We start from the raw sequence: 24,972 nt of genomic DNA, 5'->3' as shown, positions 1-24,972 counted from the left end.
CTTTAAAACTTCTAAAAATCGGGATTTAACCCATTTTTCACCATCTTCACATTAAAGCTTGGTCTAGAGGCGATTGTGAAGAAGAATTCCATCCCCACTTCATAGGTTAGTATACTTTAACTCGTTTTCTTCCATTTTTATCAACACCCATTAATTTCTAACCTTAATGTCGCGACCCAAATTTTTCCCTGTAGGATGTCGTGATGGGACCTTGTCTCTAAGACTAGGTAAGCCTAACACTTACTGAATTAATAGAAGAATTTATCCACCAATTGTTAAATATGAAATAGAAAACTTATTACACAGCTTACAATTTCAAAAACCGGTAATACAAGTCATAAGCTCTACTGAGTTTACTAGAAAATCCAAAAATCCAACGGTTCGTATGGAACTAAATAGTACAATGAAAATATCAGAAGGTGACTCTGAGGCCTGCGAATGCGACGGTAGGTTTACTTTGAGTCTCCACAGCTCGACCGGCCAACTAATAATCAACAACAATCGAGGCACCTGGATCTACACAAAAATGTGCAGAAGTGTAGTATTAGTACACCACAGCGGTACCCAGTAAGTATCAAGACTAACCTCGATGGAATAGTGATAAGGGACAGTCAAGACACCTACCGGACTAAACAACCTGAACAAGTGTGAAAGTGAACTAACATAGGAAACAATATTAATAGAAAGCTAAGTAGGATAAGGATCACAGATTAATACTTGCAATGATACACTAATAACAACAAAATATAACATAAAGCAGTCAGGTAATAATGATGTAGAGTAAACTGAACATAGTCTAAGTTAGTGAAACTAAATAAAAGAAAACCAACAACAACACAATAAGAACAACCACTCTCACACCAGATTTGTTCAAGCATTTCCATGAGGTACCGAACCTCATAATTACGACTCACGGGTCCCAGTTCTTGAACCCTGATCAATTGGCACCTTGTTCCCACATTTCAATCCATAACCGCACAGACGACTCACGTGCCAAGAGGACAACTCTCACACAAAAGGCAAGTAGGCAAGAGTACATGTGATGGTCAGTAATATCGGGACTCATCTCCTTAATCGATATGGGTGATTCATCTACGTCTATGCTTGTGCAAGTGTTCTACCAAAATTCAAGTCCACAATTAAGAGTGTAGAGAAGGAATGGCACCTAAGAAACGATCACCACAAAATATACAGCGTAAATAAGATAGCAATGAAGTGGACGTAACGACAAGCACAACAAGATTAGCTACATGGAACTAAGCAAATAGAGCAAAACGGAGGAAAACAATTAGCAGTATGCTAAGGAAAACAACAATCAAAGACAAGTACCCAGAAAAAGGGGAAATGATAACAGAGCCCTCCCGAGGTACCGCCTCGTAGTCTCAAATCGTAAAATGAATCACAATGTCACGGCAGGAACCTCGTGGAAACAATAACAATAGCACGGCAGAAACCTCGTGCAACAATAACGACCGCACGGCAGAAACCTCGTGCCGCAATACCAATCGCATGGCAGAAACATCGTGCCACAATAACAATCGCATAGCAGAAACCTCGTGCCACAATAACAACCGCACGACAAAAACATTGTGCTACAATAACAACTGCACAGCAGAAATCTCGTCCACAATAACATTGAATACAATAGCAACAATGACAATACACAAGAACACGGCAAGTAAATCAACTCAGGAACTCCAGAACATAAAGAGACGGAAGAACGAGCTCACAAGGAAAGACACAACAGGAAATAGGGGTACAACATAGCAATTGCTCAACAAGGAAGAGATAATGTGTAACAATGATTCCACATAAGTACAATTCAATGATAACAGGGATAACGTGAATCAATGACTCCAATTAAGGGTAAGTCAACAACAATGAGGGATAACACAACTTCAATTAGGGTTGAGCAATTACGGAAGAGATTCAACAAACTCAATTACGAATAAGCAGATTATGGGAAAGATAATAATAACTTCAATCAAGGATAAGAAATTACGGAAAGGATAGCATAGCAATAAAAGAAGCCCAACTCAAGTTAAGGCATATAAGAGTTTAATCAGCAATAAGAGTAAAACATGGAGCAATTAATTCAAATTAAGACACGTAAGGGTGAATTTCTTAAATGGAGGATTTAACATAACAAAACAACTTCATATCTAATAGACATAAGAACTTAAGACCCTAAACGGTCAAATCTCCACAAATAAGCCCGAGCATGTACTCGTCACCTCGCGTACATGGGCTTCACATGACACAATTAGCACCAAAGACTCAAATCCCAAGGGGTAGTTCCTCCACACAAAGTTAGGCAAGATACTTACCTCAAAGAAGCTAAACCGTTACTCTAAAATGACCTTCTCGAGAGAAACAACCTCCGGATGGCTCAAATATAGCCAAAATAACTTCAAATCATAAATAAAACTTATAGGAAACAATTCCGGATAATAAAGCTTCAATTTTTAACAAGAACTAAAAGTCAACCTAAAAGTAAAACCTCCAGGCCCCGCATCTCGGAACCCAACCAAAATTATAAAATTCGAACACCCATGTGATAACGAGTCCAACCATACAAGAATTACCAAATTCCGATATCAATTCGTCCTTCAAATCACATTTTGAAATATTTCTTCAAAAAATCCCATTTTTCATCAACTCAAAACACTAATTTAATGATAAAAATAAAGATTAAATCATCAAGTATGATCCATTTCGAGTGAAGAACACTTACCCCAATGATTTGCTTGAAAACCTACGAGAAATCGCCCAAAACCGAGGTCTACAACTGCAAATATGGTGAAAATGGCTAACCCTCGAATTAGAGTACTTTTATATTCTACCTAGGTGTTTGCACATCGCGATCACGGAAAAAATGGCGCGATCGCGAAGAACAAATAACTACTGCTCCAAAATTATGCTTCGCGATCGCGAATGAAATTATGTGATCGCGGAAGAGAAAGATTACTAGCTGCCAAAGCCATACTTCGTAATCGCGATAGGAGGCGTGCGATCACGATTAAGGAACATCACTGCCCCCAAATAAGGAGCACTACACGAACGCTGAAGGGGGATTGCTAACGTGAAGGGAAATATCTTCCAAGCTACGCGATCGTGAGTTTCTGATCGCGAACACGAAGGATAATGCTGCCTGCCTCCAAATAACACTACGCGAACGTGAAGGCATTGACGCAAACGCGATGAAGGACACCAGATACCAGAAGATCAACAGTCTAAATATAGAAGGAAATGGCATGTAGCCCATCTGACACACACCCGAGGCCCCCCGAGACCCCGTCGAAACATACCAACAAGTTTCATTACATACCACAGACCCGCTCGAGGTCTCAAATCACATCAAACAACGTCAAAAATATGAATCGCACCACGAATCGAACCTATGAACTTCCAAATCTTCCAACTTCCAAAACTCGTGTCGAAATATATCAAATCAACCCTGAATGATGTCAAATTTTGCACACAAGTTTCAAATGACAAAACGGAGCTAATCCAACTCTCAGAATTGTATTCCGATCCCGATAACACCAAGGTCAACTCTCGGTCAAACCTCTCAACCTTCTAAATATTCAACTTTCCAATTTTCGCCGAAATGCTTCAAATTACCCTACAGACCTGCAAATTCAAATCCGGACGCATGCCTAAGTCCAAAATCACCATACGAAGCTATTAAAATCATCAAAATTCAATTCCGGATCCATTTGCTCAAAGGTCAAACTCCGGTCATCTCTTTTCATTTAAGCTTCAAAAATAAGAATTGTTCTTTCAATTAAATCCCGAAGCATCTGAAAACCAATCTCGACCACACGCAAATCATAATACACATTACGAAGCTTCTCGAGACCTAAAGCCGTCGAACGGGGCGCTTCTTCCCAAAATGACCGGTCGAGTCGTTACATTCTCCCCCTCTTAAACAAATGTTCATCCTCGAACGTGCCCAGTACCACTCCGAGGTCATCAAATCACTGAATGTACTCATCATACATATACTCGCGGATGACTCCATGTCACCCCAATCCACATAGGCCTGACAACTCCAACTCAACTAAACATTATTCCTTCCACCCACACTGGCAAACCTTAGAGCCAAATTTCTCATTATCCAATCATTTCCAAAAGACCCGATTCCTACATCAACACATGGTACCAACCTCAACTAGCTGCAACAACTTATGCCTACACCCGCCAGGTGCAATCACACACCGTAACACATCACACATATGCCTTAAACAACAACTGTGCCCATAATCAAATCCAGTACCGACAATTAGCCTCATGTCTGTTAGAACCCTGTTTCAAACCTTCACAACACTGACAACGATGCAAGAGACATGAAGACCTTGTAACTATTCACCCGAATCAACAAGTCACATCAAACGCCACTAGGGCACACATCTCGCAAGCTAAAACTCAATAAGCGCAGCACGAACATGACTGAATATGTAAGGAGAAACACATGAAGGAACTATCAAACAAGCCTGACAGGCATCACCCCCTATCAGTACCATACTACAAACCAATTACACGAGGGAGAATCAAACATATGAACAAATCGCAAGGATCACATCCTGATATAACTCCATGGCGGCATGCAGCCCGGTTCAAACACATCGAAACACATGATACCGTGAGTGTATCCCTCTCAACTCTGAATCGCAAGTAGAATACACATCATACCAATCAAAACCTTCCACTAATTCAATTTCGCCAATAAAATCACAACACATACAGAACTCCCACACCGACAGAGCATCTAAATCACAAATCGTAGCCTATCACCCAGAAATCACATCAAAACTACCGAAAGGAGTAACAAAAGGTCACTTCTAGTCTCATAACTCTCAATAATAAATAAAATAAAATGATAGACACGAGCTACCATTATAGAATCTCCCGACAGGGGTAAACACATAAGCAGAGTACAAAATCATGAAACTTATCCATATGTAAAGTAAAATAGAAGGACTCACCCTGATAAACAGAATCGGAACCAGATACGAATGATGCTCCTCTATAAAAAAAATTAAAAACATAACTATACGACATCATCTAGTGCAGCGGCCTCAGCCCTACTGTAGAAAACACATCAATGGGTCGGGTCTTCCCCTCTAAGGCGCCCTCTATTCTCCTGACATGTACCCCAAGCTAGCGGTGCAGGGATATCAGCAACTGATCTACTCATAGCCTGAATACCCCACCGTGACACATCTGTCTGGAGTCTAGGACAGTCTCTCACCTTGCGGCTGGTATTTCCTCACTCAAAGCAACATCTCTGCTGACATGGCTGTGGAAGTTGTCCGATACAGGTACCTCGAGACCTATGGGTACCTGAAGCACTATGCGAAACTTGAAGTGCAACTGAATTGGCTGACCCACAAAACCTCTACCATGCCATACTGTGCCTCCAAAATAGGAACCAATGGGTCTCTCCGGTCTACGAGGCCTTTTAGCCTCCCTGTCTTCTATCTCCTGACCACACATGACTTATCCCTCCTGGTCATGTGTGTCCTCTAATCGGTGAGCGAGCTCTAACACCTGCTGAAATGGAATATCCAACTCCAACTCCCGAGCCATGCTGAACCGGATACCATGACTGAGCCCCTCAATGAACCTGCGGGCTCACTTTCCAATTGTAGAAACCAAAGTAGGTGCATGTCTGGACAATTCATTCAATATAGCGGCATACTCTGACACTAACATAGTGCCCTGGAGCAGCTGCTCAAACTCCACGCGCCATGTATCCTGAAGGTTCTGGGGAACAAACTCTCTCAAGAACACCTCTGAAAACTGAACCTATGAAAGTGAAGCTGTGTCGACCGGACTACTCAAGTTATACACTCGCCACCACTGATATTTCGCTCCCTTAAGTCGGAATATAGTTAAAGCAACTCCACTCATCTCCACAATACCCATAGTGCGTAGAATACAGTAGCACTCCCATGTGCATCCTCTGAAGCCAAACCACCGAAAGTAGGAGGGTAATATTTCTTGAACTTCGCAAGTCTAAGATGTTACTCCTCATATGTTGTTGCTCTAACCAGAGGCTGAACTAGGACAACAGGTTGTGTCGGCATGACACTTGGAACCTGACCAATGTCGACTCGCTGCTCTGTAGTACATGCGGTGGAAGTCTGAGCTCCTCCTTCAATCTGTGAAGTAGTTGGTGCAACCGAAATCAACTTCCCACCTGAGCTAATGTACCAAACATGCTCAGGAACTGTGTTAAAGTCTCCTGAAGTCCTGGGTTAACCACAAGCACCTCTGGTACCTTTCTCCCAACAGGAGCTACTGGAGGCTCCTTAACGGCTACTATGACGGGTGCTTTAGTTGTATCACGTGCTCCTCCTCGACCTCTGTCTCTGCCTCTGCCTCTGCCCCGGCCCCTAGCAACGCCGGCTCTGGGGGCAGTATTGTCGGTACCTGCAGCTCATGTCCCTACCATTTATGAGAGAATAGAATAACAAGGTTCAAACTCCGATATCAATAAACTCGCACAACATGAATGAAAGAAGTGAAACTGTCCTAATAGTTTCGTAGCCTCTCAAAGATAAGTACAGACGTCTCCGTACCATTCCGCAAGACTCTACTAAACTCGTTTATGACTCATAGCACCTATAAAGCTAGAGCTTTGATACCAACTTGTCACGACCCAAATTTTCCCCCGTAGGATGTCGTGACAGCACCTAGTCTCTAAGACTAGGTAAGCCTAACACTTACTGAATTCCAACAATTGATAAATATTAAATAAAAACCTTATTACACAGCTTACAATTCCCAACACTGGTAGCACAAGTCATAAGCTCTACTGAGTTTGCTAGAAAATCCCTAAATACAACTGTTAGGATGGAATTAAACAGTACAATGAAAATATCAGAAGGTGATTCCGAGTCCTGCGAACGCGATGACAGGTTTACCTTGAGTCTCCACAACTCGACCAGCCAACTAATAATCAACAACAATCGAGGCACCTGGATCTACACAAAAATGTGCAGAAGTGTAGTATATGTACACCATAACGGTACCCAGTAAATATCAAGATTAACCTCGGTGGAGTAGTGACGAGGGATAGTCAAGACACCTATCGGACTAAACAACCTAAACAAGTGTGAAAGTGACCTAACAAAGGAAATAATATTAATATAAAGCTAAGCAGGATAAGGATCACAGATTAATACTTGCAATGATACACTAATAACAACAATATTTAACAGGAAGTAGCCAGGTAATAATGTTGTAGAGTAAACTGAACACAGTCTAAGTCAATGAAACTAAATAAAAGAAAACCAGCAACAACTCAATAAGAACAACCGCTCTCGCACTAGTATTAAAGCATTTTCACGAGGTACTGAACCTCATAATTATGACTCACGGGTCCCAATTCTTGAACCCTAATTAATTGGCACCTTGTGCCCATATTGCAATCCATAACCGCATGGACAACTCACATGCCAAGAGGACAACTCTCACACAAAAGGCAAGTAGACAAGAGTACATTTGATGGTCAATAACGTCAGGACTCATCTCCTTAAACCGATATGGGTGATTCATCTACGTATATGCTTCTGCAAGTGTTCTACCACAATTCAAGTCCACAATTAAAAGTAGAGATAAGGAATGGCACATAAGAAACGATCACCAAGAAATATACAGTGTAAATAAGACAACAATGAAGTGGACGCAATGACAAGCACAACAAGATTAGCTACATGGAACTAAGCAAATAGAGCAACATGGAGGAAACCAATTAGTAGTATTCTAAGAAAAACAACAATCAAAGACAAGTGCATAGAAAAAGGGGAAATGACAAGAGATCCCTCCCGAGGTACTACCTCGTAGTCTCAAATCGTAAAATGAATCACAACGGGATGGCAGAAACCTCATGCAAACAATAATAACTACACGGCAGAAACCTCGTGCAATAATAATGACCGCATGGCAGAAACCTCAAGCCACAATAACAACTGCAAGGCAGAAACCTCGTGCCAAAATAACAACCACACGATAGAAACCCCGTGCCAAAATAACAACCGCAGGCAAAAACCTCGTGCCACAATAACAATCGCATGGCAGAAATCACGTTCCACAATAACACTGAGTACAACAGCAACAACGACAATACACAAGAACATGGCAAGTAAATCAACTCAGGAACTCTAGAACACAAAGAGAAGGAAGAACGAGCTCACAAGGAAAGACACAACAGGAAATAATGGTACCACATAGCAATAGCTCAACAAGGAAGAGATAATGTGTAGCAATGATTCCACATAAGTACAATTCAACGATAAGAGGGATAACGTGAATCGATGACTCCAATTAAGGGTAAGTGAACAATAATGAGGGATAACAAAACTTCAATTAGGGTTGAGCAATTACGGAAGAGATTCAACAAACCCAATTACAAATAAGTAGATTATGGGAAAGATTATAATAACTTCAATCAAGGATAAGCAATTACGAAAAGGATAGTATAGCAATAAAAGAAGCATAACATAGGTAAAGGAACATAAGAGTTTAATCGGTAATAAGGGTAAAACATGGAGCAATTAATTCCAATTAAGACACGTAAGGGTGTATTTCGTAAATGGAGGTTTTAACATAACAAAACAACTTCATATCTAATGGACATAAGAACCTAAGAGTCCTAAACGTCAAATCTCCACAAATAAGCTCGAGTACGTACTCGTCACCTCACGTACACGGGCTTCACATGACACAATTAGCACTAAAGACTCAAATCCTAAGGAGTAGTCCCCCCCCCCTCCCCCCACAAAGTTAGGCAAGATACTTACCTCAAAGAAGCTAGATTGTTACTCTAAAATGACCTTCTCAAGAGAAATAACCTCCGGGCGGCTCAAATCTAGCCAAAATACTTCAAATCATAAATAAAACTCATAGGAAATAATTCCGGATAATAAAGCTTAAATATTTAACAAGAACTAAAAGTCAATCCAAAAGTCAACCCCCTAGGCCCGCGTCTCGGAATTCGACCAAAATTATAAAATCCGAACACCCATTTTATAAAGAGTCAAAGCATACAAGAATTACCAAATTCCGATATCAATTCGTCCTACAAATCATCATTTTACATATGGAAAGATTTCTTCAAAAATTCCCATTTTTCCTCAACTCAAAATACTACTTTAATGATAGAAATAAAGATGAAATCATGAAGTATAATCCACTCCGAGTGAAGAACACTTACCCCAATGATTTTCTTGAAAAACCCACCATAAATCGCTCAAAACCGAGGTCTACAACTCAAAATATGGTGAAAATGTCTAACTCTCGAATTAGGGTACTTTTATATTCTGCCTAGGTGTTTGCACATCGCGATCGCGGAAGAAATGACATGATCGCAAAGAAGAAATAACTACTGCTCCAAAATTATGCTACGCGATCGCGAATGAAATCATGCGATCTCGGAAGAGAAAGATTACCATCTACCAAGGCCACACTTCGCGATCATGATAGAAGGCATGCGATCGCGATTAAGGAACATCACTTCCCCCAAATAAGGAGCACTACGCGAACGCGGAAGGGGGATTGCTAACTCGAAGGCAAAATCTTCCAAGCTATGCGATCGCGGGCTTCTGATCGCGAACGTGAAGGACAATACTACCTTCCTCCAGATAACACTACGTGAACGCGAAGGCATTGACACGAACGCGATGAAGGACACTAGATACCAGCAGATAAGCAGTCTAAAAATAGAAGGAAATGGCTTGTAGCCCATCCGATACACACGTGAGGCCCCTAGGACCCCGTCGAAACATACTAACAAGTTCCATAACATACCACGGACCCGCTCGAGGACTCAAATCACATCAAACAACATAGAAACTACGAATCATACCACGAATCAAACTTATGAACTTCCAACTTTCAAAATTCGTGCCGAAACATATCAAATCAACCCGGAAGGACGTCAAATTATGCACACAAGTTCAAAATGACATCACAGAGCTAATCCAACTCTCGGAATCGCATTCCGACCCCGATATCACCAAGGTCAACTCTCAGTCAAACCTCTCAGCCTTCTAAAACTTCAACTTTCCAATTTTCGCCGAAATGCTTCAAATTACCCTACAGAACTCCAAATCCAAATTCGGATGTACGCCTAAGTCTAAAATCACCATACGAAGCTATTGAAATCATCAAAATTCTATTCCAGAGTCATTTGCTCAAAGGTGAAACTCCGGTCAACTCTTTTCATTAAACTTCAAAAATAAGAATTGTTCTTTCAATTAAATCTCGAATCATCTGAAAACCAATCTCAACCACACGCAAGTCATAATACACATTACGACCTTAAGTCGTCGAATGGGGTGCTACTTTCCAAAATGACCGTCGGGTCGTTACACTTAATCTACGCTCTTTCATGGTAGAAAATTAGGGATTTGGGTATAATTTGGGGGGGTATAAAATTGAGATTTAGACCTCAAATTGAGGTTAGATTTTGAAACTAATCACATAATCGGGCTCGGGATGATGGTTAATTGTGTTTTGGTCCGAATCTCGAGTTTTGACAAGCGATCCCGGGGATGACTTTTGTTGACTTTTTGGGAAAAGTGTAAAGATCTTTACTTTATCTATTGTAATTGATTTCCCTAGCATTGTTTGATAATATTAAGTCAATTTTGGTTTAGATTCGATTGGGTTGGAGGTGGATTTTAGAGGAAAGGCCCCGGTTGAGCTTTGATTTGCTTGCGGAGCAAGGTAAGTATTGGGTCTAACCTTGATTTGAGGGAATTAGCAACCCTTGAGCTATATGTTATGTGAATTACATGTGTAACGGCGTATATGCGAGGTGACGAGTGTATATACGTCGTCAAAATAATTGCTTCCATGCTTTCCCGTATTTCATTAATTATCTTATTCATGTCTTAATTGTTACATGCTTTAATTGCTTTCTATGCCGTAACTTGTTACTTGTCATTAATTACTCTTATATTGAAATGTTCGTTCCTTCCATGATTCCATGATTAATTGCTACTTGCCTTAATTATCTTACTTGTACACTTTAACTGTCATATATTTGGCTTGTCTTGTTACTTTGTATTAATTGTAGCATTCTTTGATTTGGTACGGGGTTTCTTTATTGCTTTGCTTCATATTCTTTAATTGTAGAGATTCTTGTGAATTGAGTTGTTGGATTGATTACGTTTATTGAATTTGTTTATGGATCGGGTTGCACGCCGCAAAGGTTGTGACATGGTAAAATAAGGAAGGATTTGATAATGATATGGTGGGATCGGGTTACGCGCCCCAACGAATTTTATATGTGATTATGCTATTGATATGGTGAAATAAGGGAGGATTTTGATATTGAACCGTGGGATTAGGTTGCGCGCCGCAACGAATTTTATATGTTATTCTTGATATTGATATGATGAAATAAGGGAAGATTGTGTTTGTACGGTGGGATCGGGTTGCACGCCGCAACGGATGGTGTATTTTGTATTCATTGTTGTCATTGTGTTGATTTCAAGTGTTGCTACATGAAATTATAAGATCGGTTATTTCGGGTTCTCTGATTACAAGAGTTGAATTCTTTTTCATAAGTTGACTACCTTACCTTTCCTGTTTTCCTTTTCTATTATTATTATTATTATCATACTGCGTTCAGGTTATTGTAAGTGATCCGTCTTAGCCTCGTCACTACTTCATCGAGGTTAGGCTCGGCACTTATAAAGTATATGAGATCGGTTGTACTCATACTACACTCTGCTCTTTTTGTGCAGATTTTGGAGTTGGTCCCAGCTGCGGTGAGTAGATTACTTGGATACGGTGCCTGACGGAGTCTTGAAGTATACCTGCATGGCGTTTGCAACCCTGAAGTCCCCTTCTACATCACTCTAGTTGTTTACTTTATTTCAGACAGTTATGCTTTCATTCAGACTTTTATTTATAGTACTCTAGTCGCTCGTGTACTTGTGACACCGGTTCTGGGATTGTATCTATACATTGTTGTTATTTTGGTTTACTCACTCTATTTCAGTTTTATTCAGTTTCTTGGTTCTCATTTAATTTGATTTGTTAAAATGGCTAAAAACTATTTCTAGTGTTGGCTTGCCTAACAAGTGAAAATGTTAGGTGCCATTACGGTCCTGAGGGTGGGAATTTCGGATCGTGACATCCAGGAAGCTTTGCAATATGCCAGAGTTTGAAGCGGCTGTAGCGTTGTGATCTACTTTTAATGTTTCAACGACAGAATGGCAACTATTGTATTCTGAATCATGCTTCAGCAAATGTATACAGGTTCTAAGTTCATCATTTATATTTACAAAGATCATTTGCTTGTCCCTATTCTAATATTAAACCATACTTTTAATACATACTTCTCCTTATGAATTTGTTTTGCTTCACTAATTTTCTTCAACAAAGAATCAAATGTTACTTGTTAGGTAATTATAACAAGTTTTCTTATCATGATCTAAGTGTTATAACAAGGCAAGTTGTCGTATCCACACCTGTAATCAAGTATTTATTGAATGGGCATATACAATCTAGTCTTTTCTGAAGTCCCGTGAAGTTTGTAGGTTACATAATATGAAACTTCAAAGTAGTTATTCTGAAGTCCCCTGTGTGGTGGAATGCTTTTGCCATTTTCTGCCAAAATTCATGCACCTCAGATATACGTTTTTGTAGTTAGTTTCACATTTTTCAAAACTTCAAATTGATTTTCCAAATTATTTTGAAGCCTCTAATTTAGAATAACTAAATATTCGTTGGAACTATCAAAATCATACAAAATTAAGATTTACCCTTTTTGTGATTGGCCTGCATTGCCAATTATTATACCTCAGAAATTATGAAAGCAAATTCGAAGTAATTTGCAACGTGAAGCTTAATTTCACATTCTTTTTCAATTTTTAAACTTCAGATAATACTAAATCTGATTCTAACTAATTTGTATCATGGCGCTCGAGTTTCATTGATGAACAAATGCATAAACAATATGAAATATGAAGTTTTTTTTTATAGAAACAATATGAAATAATTCCTATATACAAATGCTGAGAATTTTGATGAAGAAGGAGCAGATCCTGTTAACTTTTTATGAAGCTAGTGCGTTGAAAAATTTGGAGAATTCTGATGAAGATGAAGGAACAGATCATGCTAGTTTTGTAGAAGCTCAGGTGGATAGTAGCAATTTAGCACTAGGTGGATACAAGTTCAATATATATTATTTTTTTAAAAGGCACAAGTTAAAAGGTGTCACTAAAATAGGGTATAAATACCCACCCCAACATAAATAGTGAAAGAGCCAGCCCTTGACGTTGAATGGCCTTATTCTCAAAGGCCATCTATACTTGGAGTTGGGGCACCTTCACCTTCTAAAATAGCCACAAGATGGACCATTACTAATTAAAGAATAACATGTCATATTAAGGTAGAATAGACAATTAATAATATAGCCTTATCGGATCTCTTGAAAATAAAAATACTCCACACTATCCATGTTATCCGCTATTCTTTTCTTTTACCTATCCGTTCATCCTCTTATCCAATCTCAATAAATTCACTTTTTAAACGCAAGGTCAAAACTATCCAGCCATTTGTCTAATCTCTTGCGTGGCCAGTTTTAATTTTCATATACTTAGGAAAAGTGATCACATTGAAAGGAAGAAGCTAAACATATACTTCCATGCCAACCTCATCAATGTCTTCTTTGTGGGGCTATATTAAATCCTACAATGCATTATGGAATGTGCCTAATTGATTTAGTAGGAATTCTGTAAATCTAAGGAGCCAAAATGCAAGAAAAGCTCCTGAACAATTTACAAAGAACGAACTTTAGATTGTGAAAGAGAAAGAGAGTAGTATTATTTCTTCTTCAATGTCTTTACAATCGGAAGTATTCTTCTTTAAGTAGTTGTAATCCTTCTCTAACACTGAACTATTGTAACTACTTCTAACAGATTCTAACAACCTCTAACTACCAACTAATAATAATTACTAAGATACCCCCTTAACATCTATTAATTCTCTTTTCGTCCTGTCTACATTATTATCACATAACAACTTTCCCCACTCTTAAGAGTCCTTGTCCTCAAGGATAAAGTTTGGAAAAAGTTGTTGCAAGGTATGTAAGTCGACCCATGTGCTATCTTTAGTGGGGCAGTTGAACCATTTCACCAAAAGCTGTGTAAATTGTCTGTTGTTTTTAGAGAGTACTCTTCTATCCAAAACCTCTTCAGGCTCCAATACAATGTACCCATGAGAAGATAGGGAAATAGGCAGATTGGGCATAGCTGGGGCAGTACCAGTCTGTGACTTCAACTGAGAAACATGGAATGCATGATGAATCTTTACCTGTAGAGAAAGATCCAACTGATAGGCCACAGCGCCTACTCGTTTGATGATCTTGAAGGGACCAAAATACTTTGGACTCAGCTTATGATAAGAGTGATTTTTCAAGGAAACTTGCCTGTATGGTTGAAGCTTCACAAAGACCATGTCACCTACACTGAACCTCCTAGGAGTTCTATGTTTGTCATCTTGAGCCTTCATTCGGGATTGAGCCAACAGGAGGTGATGCTTGAGTAATCTGATAGTAGTCTCTCTGGCTTGGAGACTCTTGTCAACTTGGTCCACCATTGAACTATGGGGAATATAGGGCAGGTGGAGAGGTGGTTTTGGCCATATAGGACTTCAAAATGAGTCATGTTGATAGCAGAGTGATAGGTAGTGTTGTACCACCATTCAACCAAGGGAAGATAGTGCACCCAATCCTTGGGTCTATCATTGCACATGCATCTCAAATAGCTCTCCAAACACTTGTTAACCACCTTTGTTTGCCTATTTGATTAGGGATGATAGGCTGTAGAGTGGTGCAAGTGAACTCCTTGAGCCTCAAAGAGAGCATGCTAGAATTTACTCAGGAAAATAGTGACTCTATCACTCACTATGGTTTGAGGCAACCCATGTAACTTATACACGTTTTCTAGGAAAGCCTGGGCAACTATTGAGACAGTGTAGAGATGAACCAAACAGATAAAGTTAGCATATTTACTGAGTCTATCAACAACCACCAATACTACTGACTTGTTATGAGACTTAGGTAGCTCCTCAACAAAGTCTAAGCTGATATATTGCCATACTTTTTCTGGAATGGGCAGGGGTTGTAACAGGCCTGGGGACTTCACATTCTCATCCTTACATCTTTGACAAGTGTCACAGCTCTTGATGTGTTCATAAACTCATGCCTTCATCTTCTTCCAGTAATAGACTTGACTAACTCTGTGCAAGGTGGAAGCCATCCCTGAATGACCTCCAACAGCACTATCATGAAAGAAATGCAAAATGTCATCTCTGAGGAGCTTGTCAGGTCCAACCACTATTTTGCCTTTTCTGTATATGATGCCATCTTTTAGCCAATATATAGGATTGGCTAATGCATTCTGATGAAGCTGAGTTGCTAACTGCTGTAAATGTTGATCTCCTGAGTAAGATGATAGCACTCTTGCAAGAAAGTCTGAGGACACATTAGAGATAGTTAATAGTTGAATGATGTTCATAGGGAACCTTGACAGAGCATCTGCTGCTATATTCTCCTTTTCTTTCTTGTACATGATGTTGTAGTCATACCCCATAAGTTTAGCAACCCATTTCTATTGGCTGAGAGTAGATACTCTCTGTTCTAAAAGATACTTGAGGCTCTGGTGGTCTGTCTTAATAAGAAAGTGCCTACCAATGAGGTATGGTCTCCATTTATCCACTGCAGTCACAATAGCCATCATATCCTTTTCATATACTGAGAGGTGCTGGTGTTTATCATGCAAAGCCTTGCTCAAATAAGCTAGAGGATGATCCCTTTGCATAAATACAGCCCTTATTCCATGCCCACATGCATCAGTTTCAATAATGAATTCCTGGGAAAAATTTGGGAGTGCCAACACTGGTGTTGTACTCATAGCCATCTTGAGAGCTTCAAATGCTTTAGTTGCTGCCTCATACCACTCAAACTTGTCTTTTTTTAGGAGATCATTCAGGGGTGTAGCTATCACACCATACCCCTTTACAAACCTCCTATAATACCCTGTTAAACCCAGAAATCCCCTGAGTTCCTTCACAGTTTTGGGCACAGTCCACTCCACCATTACATTCACCTTCCCTGGGTCAGCGGCTACCCCTTGTTGAGTGATAATATGGCCCAAGTACTCTACCTCTGTCTAACCAAATGTACACTTGCTAAGCTTGACAAACAGATTGTTATCCTCTAAGATTTTGAAAGCTTGTTTTAAGTGTACTAAGTGTGATGACCAAGAAGAGTTGTATATTAAAATGTCATCAAAGAACACAAGTATGAACTTTCTGAGGAAGGGTTGGAATATATGGTTCATCAAACTTTGAAAAGTGGAAGGTACATTGGTTAAGCCAAAGGGCATAACCACAAACTCATAGTGTCCATTATGAGATCTAAAAGTTGTATTTTCAATGTCTTGGTCAACCATCCTAATCTGGTGATAACCAGACATTAAGTCTAGTTTTGAGAAAACTTTGCCCCTCCTAATTCATCTAGCAGTTCCTCTATCACAGGAATTGGAAATTTGTCCTTAACAGTGCAGCTATTTAATTATCTATAATCTATACAAAGTCTCTAAGTGTCATCTTTCTTTTTGACCATGACAATAGGTGAGGAATAGGGACTTACACTAGGCTTGATAACACCAGAATCCAGCATCTCTTTGATCATTCTTTCTATCTCATCCTTTTGGTTAGCAACATATCTGTAAGGTCTGACATTGATAGGTGAGGTTCCTTCTTTGAGTATAATCCTATGATCATGACTTCTGTGAGGAGGTAAAGCTCTAGGTGCTTCAAAGAGACCAGTGTGTTTGCTCAGTAACTTCTGCAAGTCATCAGAACCCTACACTTGCTGGGAATTCAGAGTAGCAAGTTCACCCTTGATTGGTTGAACATAGGTTGTGATCATCATGCTCAACTCCCCATATTTGTGTAGTAACCTTTGCATCTTGTGATTGTATAACAACTTAGGAGCACCTGGCTAGCTACCTCTGAGTGACACCTTTTTTCCCCCAATCTGGAACTCCATCTTCAACTGCCTGAAGTTTCATTTTATATCCCCCTAGAGTGACTAACCACTATATTCCCAAAACAATATCTGCCCCTCCTAGAGGCATGACTAACATGCCAGCTCTGAATTCCACTCCTTGCATCTTTCATGTAATTCCCTTGCTCATGTACCTACTGTGAATCTTGCTGCCATTGGCAACTGCCACAGAAAATGGAGGAATAGTCTCCAGCTTGCACCCCAATCTCTTAGCTACATCCAGGTCCATGAAGTTATGGGTGGATCATGTGTCTATCAAAACATGTATCATCTTCCCTTTTACACCACCTTTTACTCTCATTGTTCTGTAATCCACTATTCCATCGAGTGCATGAACAGACATCTGAGGACTTAGAGCTAATTCCTCTTTATTCTCCTCCTCACTAAACTTTTCAGCAACATCCCAGTCTTCCTCCTCCTCTTCTATTTCTAGCAGGTACATTTGCTTCCTTCCCCTGCAATTATGACCAGGGACAAACTTCTCATCGCACCAAAAACACAACCCCTGGGCTCTCCTTTCATCCATTTTAGCTGTGGATAGCTTCCTAGATCCCCTCACTACAAACTTCCCATTTGAACCAAGGAATCTGTTCCCTTCTACACTTATGCTACTCCCAGCTCCCTGAATCTCTAGGTTTCCTCTGGGGTTTGAATTCCCAAAAGAAGTTGGAGTTGGTAATAAAGGTCTAAAATTCCTCTGATTCCTTTGCAAGTTCAGTGAATGTTCAGCTAACTTGGCTAAGTTGTAGGCCTTTGTTAAAGTTCGTGGAGATAACATCCTCACTTGTTCCTCTATTTCTGGTTTTAGCCCCTTTAAAAATCAGTTGATAGAGTATTCCTCAGATAACTCGACTTGGTTTAATAGCCCATCAAAAGAATCCAAAAAATCCTGCACATTCCCCGTTTGTTTCAAGCTAATTAGCTCTGCCATAGGATCCTCATGTAAGGTATGGCCAAATCTGTAGTATAACCCCCTAAGGTAGTCATTCCAATTGGTTAATCCCCTTCCCACTCGGCCCTTCATCATTGCTCGATGCCATTGCAATGCCCTACCTTCTAGGTTAATAGCTGCTATTCTAACCTTCTTCTCCTCACTCGTTCCCTCATATTCAAAGAATTGTTCACAGCGATAAATTCACCCCTCTAAGTCATTCCCATTGAACTTAGGAAATTCTACTCGAGAGTATTTGTAATTAGGGTTACCTCTGTCAAGATACTCCCCATCGTTCTCGTGAGCTGCAGCTGGAGGGACCGCCACTGGTGGTGCCAGAGCTTGGTGACTCGCCGCCATTGCCGCTATTAGCTGTCCAATTTCCCCAATCACATCATCATGTTTTTCCCCTAACGCCTTAACTTGTTCTCTGATTTCTTCAATTTCTCGACATATCTCGCCGTTTCTCGTCACTTCCGGCATGTTTTCCGGCCAAGGATGTTGAGGCTCTGATACCAAATAAAATGTGCCTAATTGATTGAGTAGGAATTCTGTAAATCTAAGGAGCCAAAACGCAAGAAAAGCTCCTGAACAATTTACAAAGAATGAACTTTAGATTGTGAAAGAGAAAGAGAGTAGTATTATTTCTTCTTCAATGTCTTTACAATCGGAAGTATTCTTCTTTAAGTAGTTGTAATCCTTCTCTAATACCGAACTATTGTAACTACTTCTAACAGATTCTAACAACCTCTAACTACCAACTAATGATAATTGCTAAGATACTCCCTTAACTTCTATTAATTCTCTTTTCGTCCTGTCTACATTATTATCACATAACACATTAGTATATGCTCCAATCTAAATTTTTGTGATGCATCAAAATATCAAACACTATCGATTACTGAAAATATTTTATTTTATTCAATTAATAATCAATTCAAGTATTTAACTTCCATTTGCTTTTATCGCTCCTTAAGAGCTTCGCACACTTTGCTTCCTTGGTAACTCGAATTCACAATCGTTGGAATGAAAATGGAGGGTGTTACCACTTGAGGAACCCTCTCTTGTCGTATTTAACTTCCATTAACTATATAAATTTCACATTTTATTGTTTAAATAAATTTTCAACTAGTGCATTACCAATCCCAGACAGAATAGGAAATACTTCTTCCGTTTAAAGTGGTGGTGACACTGCTATTACCAAAATAAATATATGTTTTTACTAGTTTCAAATACTTTTTAAAATTGCAATTTGTTTTAGATATCGTAAACTTTGCTTTTCAAAAATAATATTTAGACGCATATAAAAATATACATGTGATGAATTATTTCAATTCACACCATCCACAAAACTGGATTTGTCACTATACTATTTATGAGGTGTCAATAACAATTCTGTGACTTGTGAGCACGTGAAGCTTTTAGCTATAGACAAATAGACAACGTATATACAAGGTGCATTTGCCGCGTACCTATTCCTTCATCACTTAATCCTATCGTAGGCGTAAAATAATGTACAACATTCTAATTTAAAATATTCTCTACATCCCATAACGAAAGATATATTAGATTGCCTAATTATAAGAATTTGTTAATATTATGCATTTATTTCTAATATCTCACTTCATAAACTCTAAACTTCCTAATTGGAAAAACAAATGTAAACCAAGATAAAAGGCGAAATACATCAACGGCCACTTTAAGTTGTCCAGAACGATCAAACAGCCACCTCAATTGACCCATTTATCATTTAGACGCTTCAAGTAAACGAGTGCAGAAGACCATATGCGTGGGCTATACACTTGCCAATGACGTATCAAATGAGCCAATTAAACAACGACACGTGTAAATTATAATAAAAAATTGACACATATAATTAACAAAAAAGAAAATAGATCTAAAGAAGAAAGAGAAACCCCTTTCCTTTACTTTTATCAAGACCAGTGTAAAAGGTGTAGGCGTAAGGCGAGACGTTTTACATATGCCTCAGCGAGGCGTAAGCCCCGAAGCACGGGGCGTAAGCCATATGAGTATTTAATTTTTAATATTATATAAAATAATATAATTACAGTAAATATTTATAAACAGGTAAAATTATATAAACATTGAAAAAAATTATAAATATGTGAAAAATATATATATAGATGTGCTCCATCCACACAAAAAACTAGTCAAAATAATCGATTATACGCTACTTACAAGCACAAGTAACTTGAGTCGAAAAAAATAAAGTTTTCTACATGGAGGAACAAAAAGGATGACTAACATGCAATTTGAACTTTGAACTTGCTGCTATGAAGGAGAATGGAGTTATCTTTGTATTTATAAAAAAAATTGAATATTCATTGCTTTTGGGAGGTATTAGCATACTAGCAAACCAGATAAAGAATTGGGAAAGACCATAAATTAGGACTTCAATCAATAAAAAGATTTTGACTTTTAAATTTAATACATTTCAGTTCTTTTTTAAAACTTTTGAGTAATTACAAGATGACTTTTGAGAATTTGGGTATTATATGAAGGACGTATTCAACAAATTTTATTTTAATTTGAAAAAGACTTTGGGGCTTACGCCTCACTACAAAAACACACCTCAAACGCCCGGACGTAAGCCCCGAACGTGTCGGACACCCCGGCGTACGCTACGAATTGTTGGGTGTACGCTTCTTGAGACTTTCACCCCACACCATCGCCTCGGGGCATTTTTGGTGCGTCTCGCCCTAAGACTCGCCCCGAAAATGCTTTTTTAAAACATTAATCAAGACCAGCACTACCCCTCCCTTTCATCTTCTTCTTTGCGCCATTCGTGCCCCCCATCCCTTTTTCTTAAATCCAACCAACAAATTAACACTCATACAAATATAAAACAATAGAAATTAGCCAAATAAAGAACCCACTAAGAGATCATTAATGGACCTCGCCGGAAAAGCTCATTATGCGACCTCTATCGTCGAAAAATTATTCTCCAAGCAAAGCTAAAAAATGATTCTACTGGAATCTTCAATCTTCTCTCCATTATTTTCTTGATTATGAATTTGGGCTTATATTATTTTTTTCTCTAATTTGTTGTTTTTGGTGTAAAATTATCCTTCAAATTTCTGCCATGAAAATAAAATTTGGTGGAGAAATTGTGTTCTTATGCTGGAGATGAGAACGGCAAGACTACTGAGAAAAACAATTGGTAGTTTTTCGCAACTCTTGTTGCTACATTTTTATTGCTTCTTTCAGTTGGGTTTGGGACTGATTTTGGGTCAATGGAACTAGGCGGAGCTCCTAAGGTTACGGGCAGTAGAGTTTTGTGGTGAAAGGTGACAGTTTCTGGTGGTTTACGGTGACCTAGTTCGAGCTTTAATGGATGGTTTCTTGGCCTCTATGGTGGTTTCATGGTGGGTTGAGGTGGTTTAGTTAAGAAGAAATGAAGAAGAGAGGCTAAGTTTGTGCCTGCTTCAGCTAGCTACTATGATGCTCTAATGTTTCTTGATTTTTGTTCAAAGAAAAAAAAATTAGGCTGAAAAAATGACTTCACGCGCCCAAGACTTTGCTAGCAAACACGCATATGCCACATCAGAACCATGTGTTTACTTGATATACTTAATAACCACTTGAACTGTCGAAATGGTAAATGGGTCAATTGAGGTGTTTGTTTGATCGTTAATGATAACTTAAAGAGGTTGTTTATGTATGTTTTGTCAGCCTAGAGTTTAGAAAAAATTAAGGCTTCTGAAACATGTGATATGAATATATATATTAATATTTATTTAGCTATAAAATCTTATTATTAAAAATAAAATAAAAAATTTATATTAAAACATTTTTAAATTTAGGAAAAAATCATTTTTCTCGGAACAAATTAAAAAGATAAGACCACATAAAGCGAAGTAGCTAGAGTAAATGATAAATTATAGTTATTCAGAAATAATTTTAATTTGTCAAAGTTATCTGGAAGTAGAAGAAAATGATGACACTATTTTGCTTTGAACTTTTTTATTTAGTAATTTCCGTATCTCGCTATCATCTGGTATAGCTAATCGCAAATGTCCAAAACTCAAAGCGCAAATTAGCAAATCACTTTTGCAATCTTCTAGTTGGCCAAGTCCTCAACTTATCAAACAGCCATCACATCAAATGAGGATATCGATAGTGCCACGCCAACCCCATCAATATCTGCTTTATGGGGGCTATATTTAAAGCGTACAGTAGAATAATGTACTCTCTCCGTTTATCCTCAAGTGATATTTAACTTTACACGAAAGAAGAAAGAAAGAGTAAGAAAAACTGAAACGAAATTTAAAATAATAATTCATATATTCTAACGAGGGTGGCATGTGAGTCGGGCTCGGGCCTAAGTGGTTCCGGACTTTACGGACTTTTTGTTGGAACTGGTCCGAGATCACGAACTAAGGGTCCCGGGTTAAGTGGGCCGGTCCCGGGCCTAAGTGGACCCAATGGATACTTTCTATTTTTTAAATTTTTTTTATAAAAGTTAGAGAAAAAAAATGATAATAACAATATCTAAGGCAATTTCTCGTAAATTATATTATAGAATTGTGACCTAAATTTTTTTAATTCAAATTTAAAGACAAAAATATTTTAAAGAGATATTCAAAGCAATGCGTTATAATTTTATTATAACATTAAAAAAATATGGCAATATCTTTCTTAGTCTTCCTCCCCCCTATGGAATGAGCACAACAAGGTGCTAATACCACCATTGACAAGAAAAAGAAACTAATCAAGATGTGTCAAAATACAAGTTACATATTAATTTTTGTTCATATAAGTTACATGGTATCTCTTACAAATTTCATAAATCCTTCAAGGTCCGGAGGAATTTTCGTTGGTGGTGGCGAAAAAGAAGCTTGGTCATCACCGCTTCCGGGCGAAGCAGCTTCCTCCGCAAGTTCAGCTAGTATTTCTTCGTAAGCTTCGTCTACCTCCGGTTGTGATTCAGCAAGTCCAAAATTTTTTCTTTCCGAACGGATCCAATCTCTGAATAGTACTGATTTTTTCAAGCTCTCCCTCATAGACGCTCTATAATCACCGAGTTGAAATCTTGCTTGACTGAAAGCGCTCTCTGATGCCACTGTTGAAGCTTGAATAGTTAAAATATCCCGGGCCATCCTTGAAAGAATCGGAAAGTATTTTTCTTTGTCCTTCCACCATTCCAAAATATTAAAAGAGCCGTCGGGATTCACTTCCTCAATTCTCTGTGATAAATAAACTTCAAACTCATTTAGTTGTGAAAAATCACTAGTACTAGAACCTTGAGAACCCCTGAACCCTACCCAAGTACTAAGTACTCTTACTCCTGCAGTTCTTTTAGATGATTGAGAACTAGAAGAAGAAGGAGTTGGAACATTTGTTCTAGCATGATCTAATGCAACTTGATAAACATTATAAATAGTTAGAACATTTATTTTAATTGAGGCTATTGCGTCCAGAAGTTTAGACAACTCCTCATTTTCAAGTGCTAAACCATTATAAACAGTTTCATACCAAAATTAAGGACCTCTTAACTTCATAGTAGGATTTAACAATGCAGCAACACTATAAATAGGGGAAATAGGGAAAAAATATTTTTTAAACTTTTTTCTCATAGAATCAATAGCAAGTTGATAAATTTTCCCACTCTCTGAAAAATGATCAAACAAATTTGCAAGTTCTGCAATATAAACTAAACAATTAGAAATAGTAGGATAATATTGCCCAGAAAATTCATTTGTAGCAATATAAAATTTTTCTAAAAAATCTACAAGCATTTAACATTAGCCCAATCCGCATTTGTAAGGTGCTCATCATCATCACTTACATGAGCATTAAACGTTGAGTTTATGGGGTTTCTATATTCATATGCAATAACTAAACTTTCATACATGTAATTTCATCTAGTTGGACAAGGTTTAGGAATCTTTCTTTCTCTTAGGCCAAATTCATCGCATCTTCTAAAATATTCTCTAAGTCTACTTCTACGGTTTGAATAAAAAAGCCAATTAAGAGTCATTTTAACCTTTTCAATTTCAACATTTAAAATTCGCATACCATCACCCATAATTAAATGATAAATATGACAAATACATCTAACATGAAAAATGTTACTAAATGCAAGACTTAGAGTAGTGGTAAGCAAGGCTACAACATTTGTGTTACTAGTAGCATTATCCATTGAAACTAACATTATTTTATCACTAATATAAAAATATCTACAAATATCCGTAACTGTGCTAGAAATAAACTGCCGACGTGAATTAATTATTCTATAAGCAATAATGCGCTTTTGCATTATCCAATCCTCATCAATCCAATGACTGGTAACAGTAAGGTAATCACAGTCATTACCACTTCTATCAATATCAGTTGTAATAGCAATACGATAATTTATATGAGTAAATAAATAGCGCAAATATTGTTCATATTAATGTTTATATTTATAAATATCGCGCTTTACGGTTGTGCGAGGAAAACCTTTATAAGTAGGATGATAAACTTTTCTAATATAATGCACAAAGTGAGGGTTATAAGAAAAACTATAGGGTAAGCACATAACAATAACCATTTTTACCAATTCTTCCCGATCTTTTTTTGGATCATAATATAAAATACCACCGGCAACAGTGTTAATTCCCGGTTGAAATTGATTTGACCCGGTACTAAGGTCAGCCTGACTAGGTGCACTTGTCCCCTCGGCCAACGCTTTCATACGAAAATATCTAGCTTTATCTTGAGGGTGTAGTAATATGTGTCTAGTCAAACTTCCCTCCCCCCGTCTTTCAACATATTTAAAAACTAACTCTTTGCTACATATTTTACACTTAGCCCTATTTTTTTTTTATCTTAGTTGAGTAAAAAATGGCCAAACAACAGATGTTTCTGCCCGTTTAGAAGGTTGTCTAGAAAAAGTATGGACAGTAACAGGAGGGTCAAACGGGGCATCATTTGAATTATT

Source organism: Nicotiana tomentosiformis, chromosome 1 (assembly GCF_000390325.3).
Source record: "Nicotiana tomentosiformis chromosome 1, ASM39032v3, whole genome shotgun sequence".
Lineage (NCBI taxonomy): Eukaryota > Viridiplantae > Streptophyta > Magnoliopsida > Solanales > Solanaceae > Nicotiana > Nicotiana tomentosiformis.
The sequence above is the reverse complement of the archived record's forward strand: the minus strand, read 5'-3'. Positions refer to the sequence as shown.